Source organism: Bos mutus, chromosome 20 (assembly GCF_027580195.1).
Source record: "Bos mutus isolate GX-2022 chromosome 20, NWIPB_WYAK_1.1, whole genome shotgun sequence".
Lineage (NCBI taxonomy): Eukaryota > Metazoa > Chordata > Mammalia > Artiodactyla > Bovidae > Bos > Bos mutus.
Window position 1 is genome coordinate 22,749,319 of NC_091636.1, and position 10,698 is coordinate 22,760,016.

A 10,698-nucleotide genomic window follows, 5' to 3' on the forward strand; every position below is an offset into this window, starting at 1 on the left:
ACCGTAAGTTTATTTTCTATGTCTATGAGTCTGTATCATGTTGTTGTTGTCATTGTTCAAGTCACTAAGTTGTGTCTGACTCTTTGTGACCCCATGGACTGCAGCATGGACAGTTACCCATCTATCACTATCTCCTGGAGTTTACTCAAATTCATGTCCATTGGTGATGTTATGCCAATTGGATGGCATATCCAATTGTTATGCCATAACAACTGCCATTGTTATGGCAGTCTCATCTTCTGCTGCTCCCTTCTCCTTTTGCATTCAATCTTACCCAGCATCAGGGTCTTTTCCAATGTTTCAGCTCTTTGCAACAGGTGGCCAAATAGTGGAGCATCAGCTTCATCATCAGTCCTTCCAATGAATATTCAGGGTTGATTTCCTTCAGGATTGACTGGTTTGATCACCTTGCAGTCCAACGGACTCTCAGGAGTCTTCTCCAGGACTGTAATTCAGAAGCATCAGTTCTTCAGCATTCAGCCTTCTTTATGGTCCAACATTAAATGGCAACTCACTCCAGTATTTTTGCCTGGAGAATCCCATGGACAGAGGAGCCTGGCGAGCTACAGTCCATAGGGCTGCAAAGAGTCAGACACAACTGAAGCAACTTAGCATGCATGCATGTTCACATCCATACATGACTACTGGAAAAACCATAGCTTTGAGGATTCAGACCTTTGTCGGGAAAGTGATGTCTTTCTTTTTTTTAATATGCTGTCTAGGTTTGTCAAAGCTTTCCTTCAAAGGAGCAAACATCTTTTAATTTTATGGCTACAGTCCACAGTGACTTCAGAGCCCAAGAAAATAAAATCTGACACTACTTCCACTTTTTCCCCTTCTCTTTGCCATAAAGTGGTGGGACTGGATTCCATGATCTTAGTTTTTTTGAGTGTTGAGTTTCAAACCGGCTTTTTCACTCTCCTCTTTCACCCTCATTGGGGGCGGCTTTACTTTGTCTTCATCTTCTGCCATTAGAGTGGTGTCATCTGCGTATCTGAAGTTGCTGGTATTCCTCCTGGCAGTCTTGATTCTAGTTTGTGATTTATCCAGCCCAGCCTTTCACATCATGTACTCTGCATATAGGTTAAATAAGCAGGGTGACAATATACAGTCTTGTCATATTCCTTTCCCAATTTTGAACCAGTCCATTGTTCCATGTCTGATTCTAACTGTTGATTCTTGAGCGGCATACGGGTTTCTCAGGAGACAAGTAAGGTGGTCTGATTTTCCCATCTCTCTTTCTAAAATTTTCCACAGTTTGTTGTGATCCACACAATCAAAGGCTTTAGCCTTTGTAGATGTTTTAGGCTTTAGCCTGAAGTAGATGTTTTCCTGGAATTCCCTTGGTTTTTCTATGATCCAACAAATGTTGACAATTTGATCTCTGGTTCTTCTGCTTTTTCTAAATCCAGCTTGTATATCTGAAAGTTCTTGGTTCACATACTGCTGAAGCCTAGCTTGAAGAATTTTGAGCATAACCTTACTAGCATGTGAAATGAGTGCAACTGTATGGTAGTTTGAACATTCTTTGGCATTACCCTTCTTTGGTATTGGAATGAAAATTGATCTTTTCCAGTCCTGTGGCCACTGCTAAGTCTTCCAGATTTACTGACATATCAATCCTTATTGAGCAATAGGAAAGATGTGAGGAATGGAAGACAAGGAAATCTGGGCTTCTTACTGCTTCTAGTGAAAACAAAAATAGAATTTTAAAGCTCTATAATGATATAAATTTATGATAAAATTATAAAGGAATAGAGAAAGAAAACAAGACAACCAACACAGGGAAAAAAGAAACTATGCCATGTGATTATTTTTTCCAAAGTACAAAAGATTATCTGTCTAAAAAGTTATTTTCTATAAAAATTCCCTGTCTATAAAATTATGCTAGAGTCATATCATCTCTAGCAATAGGGGGAAAAATAATCAGAGAAAAATCATAAGCAACTCATGAGACTTATAGCAAGGCAGTGTGTTGATCAACAGCAAGGACATTATTACGATCTACAGGAAGGCACCCTCTGGAGTCCTGTAACAAGGTGGCCTAGCAAGAGACCAAATAAAAGAAATAGAGTAGGCTTCTCTGTCAACAAGCTTTCTGAATGACAATATTAAAAAAAGATAATATTAAGAATTATATGTACCAGTAGCAGATAATGTGTACCATTAATTCTTTTATTTTATTTTATTTTTAAACTTTACATAATTGTATTAGTTTTGCCAAATATCAAAATGAATCTATAAGCAGTAAGTTCTTTTATAATTGTGCGACTTCTCCAAGGTTTATTTTCAGTGACTGGAAAACATTACCCATGTTATGAAAACAACTATAAATAGAGAAAAGTAAAAATTGTGTCCTACTCTTTGCAACCACATAGACTGCAGCCCGCCAGGCCCCCTCTGTCCATGGAATTCTCCAGGCAAGCATACTAGAGTGGGTAACCATTGCTTTCTCCATGAGATATTTCTGACCCCGGTCTCCTGCACTGCAAGCAGATTCTTTACTGTCTGAGCCACCAGGGAAGCCCATAAGTAGAGAGAATGTAAATAAATCTCACAAGTCACAGGGAAGGCTACTAACTCCAAAACCAGATCCACGATCACTCCCAAACATTCAGGGATTTGGACTAAACCAATGGTCAAACCCAATGGAGCCATCTGTTGGGGTTGTTTCATTTTAGGTGGGAGCTCTGTGGCACCTGAACTCCCTAGGCAGTTTCAACCACTTAGATAATACTTCTCAAGTCTTCAGCAGCGCTCTCAGTTTATGGGATAGAGGATGGCTGTTACATTTCACAAATCTCATGGTAACTAAATGATCAGCTTAATTCAAATTAGTTTAGACGTGAGCAAGATCCTAAATACCAAAGATAGCCTGCAGCATTGGGGAAAAACTTCTGAAATGGAAATACACTGAGTTACAAAGAGGATTCTAATGTGTAAATACTCAAATTTTATTTAACAACTTCACTGGAGAACCATAAGCAAGAATAAAAATTAAGGTTATAGAAATGCAGAGGAGAAGGTACATTTGAAGTCACTAAATTACAAAAAAAAAAGCATTATGAGAGAATTTCCAGAAAGGAGATCTCCAGAAACAAGAAATAAAATTAGATTCGAAAAGGTATGGTATAAACACGTGAGTTTAAGAGAAAGTAAATTTTTGATACAAAAGTCTTGAAACAGGTGTGTCTGAACAGTCCTAGCAAGAGAATCACAGATTAATTTGCAACATGATCATGGTACCCATGCCCAGTGTTGTCTGGGTTGCTGAAGAGGAAGTGACCTGTTCTGTCCAGGAGAAGAGCCAGTTAAGTCATGAGGCTGTGATACTTCCACTCTGTCTGTCTGCACTTGTGGCTCCCTCCTCTTCTACCATGGCTGACAGAGAGGGTCACGTAAGACCAAGATCAGCCCTTCCAGTCCTGAGAGGAGATCAATGGCAGCTGAGATTGTGAACTTGGGATGCAAACACAAGCGGATTCATCTCTTGTGCTTTCCTTGAAGCTGCTTCTGTGAATATGTTGCTTTTGCTTCTTTGGCTTGCTCTGCTGCATCAGGACTGCAATTAAAAAATACTTGAGATATGGTACTTTAATCCAAAGTAAGGCAATTTCAGTGGTAGAATTTCAGATGCTATGACAGATCGATGGGAGTAATATACTTGGGTGAAGGAGACTGGCATGCCTAGAAACTTGCCCAGAAATAATTGTCTTCCTTGCTATGCAGAAGCCTGCTGCCTAGATGCTAGGACAGAATAGTAAGCAATTGTCAAGTTGGAAAAATAAAGCTTTGTTCTCTTTTTCTTTCTATGTTACTTGTTCTACTTGGTTAGAACCTGTACATCATTAGTCTTGACTATATACTTCCCATGCAAAATTTGGTGCCTAAAATAATCCTTTTCCATACCCCTTGCCAAACTGCCATTTGTATCTCAGCAAGATTAGAAAAGGAAACTGGGAGGGAACAAGGATGAGAGATGCAAGATTTTGGAGCCTGTGACCCTGTCCTCCAAAGGGATGTCACTGGGAAACTTTGTACCCTCAGTGGGTATCACAAAGACCAGGTCTCCCAAGGAAGCCCCAAGAAGGGGATTGTTCTACCAGAAAAAGGAGTGGAGAAGGTGCTATCGGAAAGGTTGACCTTCTCTACAGCTGTGTGTTGAAGGGAGTTCACACCCTTGAGATCTCAGGTTCCCCTAGCTTCCTAAGAGCCAATCTTATCTTCTAGTTATTTTCAGTCATAGAAAATATATACTTCAGGACTTACTAGTTTAATCCTTATCAAGTTCTACATGCCCAGTCTGCCTACCTGAGTTGGTAACTTCAACTGATAAATACTTTCATTTATGAAATGCAGCTGTGTTCTTTTAACTCCAAATAATGTAATTATCATTTACAAAACAATTTTCCTGCAAATCCACACACTCTTTAGGGCCATATAGTTCTTTGATTGCTTTTGATTCATTTCAGTTTTCAAGCTCCTCCCCTCCTCTTCAAGGGTCAATACTTCCAAGGCCATTGTGATGAAATGAAGGCAATCCTACAGCTCGCTGGTGTCATTTGTTGAGGGGAGGGCAGGGGCCAGCCTATGAAGTTGCCAGAATAGAGGTACTCACAGATTCTCTGTCTTAGACATGGAATACTCTGTTCCATCCCTTATTTAGTGTTCCATTTTCCAAATCATCTGATTCTTACTTTTCTCTGGGTTGGCTGTACCTATCTATCCAGCTTCACTATCATCCCAGACCTACATCCCTATGATTGCCTGCATCCCTATCTTCTCATTAAGTCTTTCAACAGCCCTCCCAGTGACACACACTTTAGTTGGTTGTAGCCCCAAGATTGCTCATATTACCCACATCACAGTGACTCAAAGGGCCCTGCTAAAGCCAGATGTGCTCCCTGATAGTGAGATAGTTATGCCATCTATGTGGAAGGTGAAAGTGGGCTCTGCTGGCAGGACACAGTCCACATGTGTGCACACAAACAGGCACACACACACACACACAGAGTCTAAATGTAGTACACGTTCAGCACAAAATATATACCATGTCCTGGCCTTACAGCTATTTACAGCATTATGTATAATATGCATAGGTGTATGTTTATATAAGCAGGGTTACCAGACTAGGGAGGAAAATCAACTGTTTGTACCCTCACTTTGACTCTTCTATGTACTTCCAGTTTCCTTTCTGGATGACTACTGTAATGAGGGACTTAATTTGAGTACCACGTCTGCCACTGCTGCTGCTGCTAAGTCGCTTCGGTCATGTCCGACTCTGTGTGACCCCATAGATGGCAGCCTACCAGGCTCCTCCATCCATGGGATTTTCCAGGCAAGAGTACTGGAGTGGGGTGCCATTGCCTTCTCCAAGTACTATGTCTAAGCCCTTCCTATTTAGCCTGATGCTGTATGGTACATTGGGAGAACTGGAAATGTACAAAAGGTAATACCTAGCTTTCAGAAGGTTATTTTCTATTAGGAAAATACAGAAAATAAAGACTTCCTTGGGCTTCTGATTTAGAAAAAATTTCTGGGGCAAGCAAATTTGGGGGTTCTTATTTCAAGGAGAGGGTTAGAGGTGTCGAATAAATGTAAAAAGATTGGTAACTTGCAGGCTGTTAGAGAAAGGTCATCTCAAGGCAGGAGAAGAACTGAAATTGTTGCCTCAAAGAATAATAAATAATGCAGTTAGACTGCAGGTGGGACCAGGCTCCCAGGTTTCATTTATATTGTCAGTTTTCACAGAAAAATATAGTTCTTCAGGGTTTTAGCTTTTAATAGTTTAATGTCGTTTCAAAACACAAACAACAGATTATTGCTAGTGAGGTAGAGAAAAGACAGACAATAAAACAATTACAGGGAAAACAGACAACAGCAATTATCATTTAAAGCAGCCAAACAGCCTTGTGAAACTGTTCTTGTTGACTGGGGCAGTATGAACTCAAGCATGGAAAAAGAACAAAGTAAAATACACCTGTTTCTTCAGTGATAGCATTACACTTTATTTGGCAGTGGTACACACAATTTCTCATCAAGTAACAGTCTTGTCAGAGATATCTGTGGCCCAAATGACTATGAAGTCCCTAATTTCTATCATTTAGGGCCTTTTATCCTCTTTGTGGCCTCACTGTTAACAAAGTACATGCTCACCACAGGTTTTTGCTCAGTGGAAAATGGGTAGAAAATGGGTCAATAGTACCATCTCAGGTTTCTGACTAAATTTAGCAAAGTCTCAGAATCCTGAGATCAGCTCAATTTTCACTACCAGGGAAGAAACACAGATTTTGTAACTGGTCCAGAACAGACTGATCTCACTGAGGTCATGGTGTCTTTTATGTGTAGAAGTCAATGGCTCTGTCTAAGGTGTGATGTGAAGAAACCTAAAAGTTAATTCTGCCTCCCCAGTCAATCCTCCACAGTAACTCAAATTCCCACCATGAGAGGGACTTATTTCAGTAAATACTATGCTTCTCCAACATATGACCCAAGAGAGGTGATATATTATACACATATCACACTCTTGAAAGTGAAAATGTTAGTCGCTCAGTCGTGTGTAATTCTTTGCCACCCCATGAACTGTAGCCTGCCAGGATCCTCTGTCCATGGGACTCTCCAGGCAAGAATATTGGAGTGGGTTGCCATTCCCTTTTCTAGATGATCTTCTGAATTCAGGGATCGAACCTGGGTCTCCGGCATTGCCAGCAGATTCTTTACTATCTGAGCCATGAGGGAAGCCTTATTATACTCTTATGTGAGCATTATTGAGTTTATAGGATGGGAGAGTCAGTCATCCAGAAGAACCCCAGTGGATAGGGATACAGCTCTCTCATCTAAACTAAATTATCTACCATATCTGTGACTCAGTTTCCTTATCTAGAAAGAAGGGATCCCTATGTTTGTTTATTTATTTTAATTTTATTAGAGTATAGTTGATTTACAATGTCATGTTAGTTTCAGATGTACAGCAGTTATTCAGTTATACATATATTCATTTTCAGATTCTTTCCCCATGTGAGTTATCACAAAATATTGAACAGAGTTCCCTGTGCTATAGAGTAGGTCCTTGTTGGTTATCTTATGTATAGTAGTGTGTGTTGTTAATCCCAAGCTCCTGATTTATCCCTCCCCCACACGTTTCCCCTCTGATAACATGTTTTCTCTGATAATGGTAAGTCTGTTCCTGTTTTATAAATAAGTACATTTGTGTCTTTTAAAATTAGATTCCATGTATGAATGATATCTATGATATTTGTCTTTCTCTGTCTGACTTACTTCACTTAATGTGATAATCTCTAGGTCCATTCATGTTGCTACAAATGGCATTATTTCAATCTTTTTTATGGATAAATAATAGTCCATTGTATATATGTACCATATTTTTTTATCTATTTCTCTGTTGATGGACATGTAAGTTGCTTCTATGTCTTAACTATTGTAAATAGTGCTGCAATGAACATTAGGGTGCATGTATATTTTTGAATTATAATAATCTCCAAATATATGCCCAGGAGTGTGATTGCTGGATCATATGGTAGTTCTACTTTTAGTTTTTAAGAAACCTGCATACTGTTCTCCATAGTGTTTGTACCAACTTACATTCCCACCAAAAGTGTGGGAGGGCTCCCTTCTCCCCACACCCTCTCCAGCATTTATTATTTTTAGACTTTTTGATGATGCCCATCCTGACTGGTGTGAGGTGATACATCATGGTAGTTTTGATTTGCATTTCTCTAATAGTGATGTTGAGCATCTTTTCATGTGCTTTTTGGCCATCTGTATATCTTCTTTGGAGAAATGTCTATTTAGATCTTTTACCCATACTTTTTTATTGTGTTGCTTGTTTTTTTTATATAGAGCTGCATGAGCCTTTTGTGTATTTTGGATTAATCTCTTGTTGGTCACTTCATTTGCAAATATTTTCTCCCATTCGATGGGTTGTCTTTTCGGTCTTTTTTATTGTTTCCATTGCTATGCAGAAGCTTTAAAGTTTAATTAGGTCTAATTTGCTTATTTTTTCATATTATTTTCTTTGGGGGGTTGATCAAAGATGATCTTGCTGTGATTTATGCCACAGTAGTCTCCCTATGTTTTTCTCTAAAAGTTTTATACTGTGCAGACTTACATTTAGGTGTTTGATCCATTTTGAGTTTCATTTTTGTATATGGTGTTAGGAAATACTCTTAATTCATTCTTTTACATGCAGCTATCCAGTTTTGGCTCAGACAGTAAAGCATCTGCCCGTAATGCAGGAGACATGGGTTCAATCCCTGGGTCAGGAGGATCTCCTGGAGAAGGAAATGGCAACCCACTCCAGTACTCTTGCCTAGAAAATTCCATGGATGGAGGAGCCTGGTGGGCTACATCCATGGGGTCACAAAGAGTCAGACATAACTGAGCAACTTCACTTATAACTTCACTTATCCAGTTTTCCCAGAACCTCTTATTGATGATACTGTCTTGTCTCTATTGTATAGTTTTTCTATTGTATATTCTTGCTTCCTTTGTCATACATTAATTTACACTAGGTGCAGGGGCTTATTTCTGAACTTTCTATCCTGTTCTAATGATCTTTATTTCTGTTTCTGTGCCAGTACCATACTGCTTTAATTACTGTAGCTTTGTAGTATAGTCTGAAGTCAGGGAGTCTAATTCCTCCCACTCTATTTTTCATTCCTAGGATTGCTGTGGCTATTTGGGGTCTTTTGTGTCTCCACGAAAATTTTTAAATTTTTTGTTCTAGTTCTGTGAAAAATACCATTGGGAATTTGATAGAGATTGCATAGAATCTGTAGATTGCCTAGTGTAGTATATTTTCTTGGACAATATTGATTCTTCCAATCCAAGAAAAAAGGGGTCCTTTTAAAATGACAACTTTGGCAACCTTTTAAAACTTTAAAATCTAATTCTATTAAAAACAAATAAACTGTTGCTATTTTTCTTCTGTACTTTGGTTTTATCTTCTAATCCCAATACTCTGTCAGGTTCTTAAACTTTTGAGTGCAACAGAATCACCTGGAGGATTGTTAATATTTCTGGACCCCAACTCCAGAATTACTGATATAGTAGATATGAGGAGGATCTACATTTCTAATAAGCTTCCAGGAGAAACTGATGCTGCTGGTCCAGGGACTAGACTTTGAGAACAATTGCTCTAAATGTTAAGAATGGATTTCCTGTGTCATACTTCACAGTGAAGCACTGAAAAAAAAAAAGTCATATTCCCAATTATCCCAGACACTTACATCATAATTCTTACAAAATTACTCCATAAACATTTATATATTTTTTTACTTTTGCTCAAAAAGCATTATTGTTTCCATTTGGTCCAAGGCTTGAGAAAGAGCTCCAAGGTGTTAAAAAGCTGCCTAGTGCTTGCAGAGAGGGGCTTCAGGCAGCCCTGATGTCATGGGGTTCCTCAATGGCCACTGGTCTTCAGAGGCTCCTAGTTGTGCTTAAGGGTGAGCCTTTGGAAAGATATTTGTCCAACCCAGCCTGGGGACCAGCCAGCCTGCAGAGGTTGGTCAGGTAGTCACCCATCTTCTTGATGAGTTTTACCTCCTCATCTAGGAAGTGGTTCTCCAGGAAGTCACAAATGTGGGGGTCTGCATGGGTAGAACCCAGGTCATGCACCCAGAAGAACCTGGCTCAGGTTCTTCTCTATGAGAAGGGTGGCTTCCAGAGCATCCTGGGTTTTACCCACTCATCTTGAGATGGCTTCTGCACATCCAGGAAGAGGGCACAGCCACCATTCTGGCTTTGCATTTTCAAGAGACTCTGCACTCTTGTGTTTCTCCTTGGCCAATTCCCAAAAAAAGTGGCCCACATACTCCAGAGCCACATTGTCATGCTCAAAAGAAGCCCAGAGAGAGCTAGGTATAGGAGGCCCCAGAGGCATGTTAACCAGGTGGCTGACAATGGCCTCCATCTTGGTGGAATAACTCTGATGAATCTGGGAGCTCATGGTTGATGATAATAAGGAATTAAGCTCAAAAAATGGTAGCTGTTTCTGGTGATTGTGGACAGCTGAGTGGCTGATTTTGAAGGTTGTGACTGGAGAAAATGTTGGAGGGTGGTCAGAGGCTATAGCAAGGGGTCTCCCTGCGTCTGTTCAATCCAACCACTTTTGAAGTAAAAGACCTATCCAAGGGACTGCCAAGCACACTTTCACTCCATAAACTTTTCACATATCAGCAAAGCCCAGGGTAATTTATCAGCAGGAATGGTGCCCAGTCATAAATCTATCCCAGAGAGCCTGGGCCACAGAGCTGACTAGAGGTTATATACGTGCTGATTTTTCACAATGATTATTGTGAAAGAGGCCCAAAGATTAATTTATAATGCTGTGAAATCTGCCATAGCTCAGGCATAAGGATTATATAACAAAAAATGCCACAAATGGGTTCATTATTCACTCATGCATTCCTTCCTCAAAACCTTTTTGAACACCTACTTTATGCCAAGTATTAAGATAGATGCTAGGGGAAACTGAAAATCTTTCAATCTAATTTGAGAGGAAAGTCAAATAATTACAAAACAAAGTTGGTACAATAATAAACATTTGTTTAAATATTAAAGTATATAAAGCATTTTCATATTTTATCTCTTGTGATTCTCTGTGGATATCTGGGAGGTAAGTAATATTCCTGACTTTTGTGAAATTAGGAACTCAAGGCTCTGAAACAGTAAGTGGCT

The 10,698-nt window shown here is 39.5% G+C and overlaps 1 pseudogene; it reads right to left on the reverse strand.

Annotated features, from left to right (window-relative positions):
* Positions 1-9,448: 9,448 nt before the first annotated feature.
* Positions 9,449-9,967, reverse strand: LOC102265049 (ferritin light chain pseudogene; annotated as a pseudogene).
* Between the last annotated feature and the right edge of the window lie 731 nt (positions 9,968-10,698).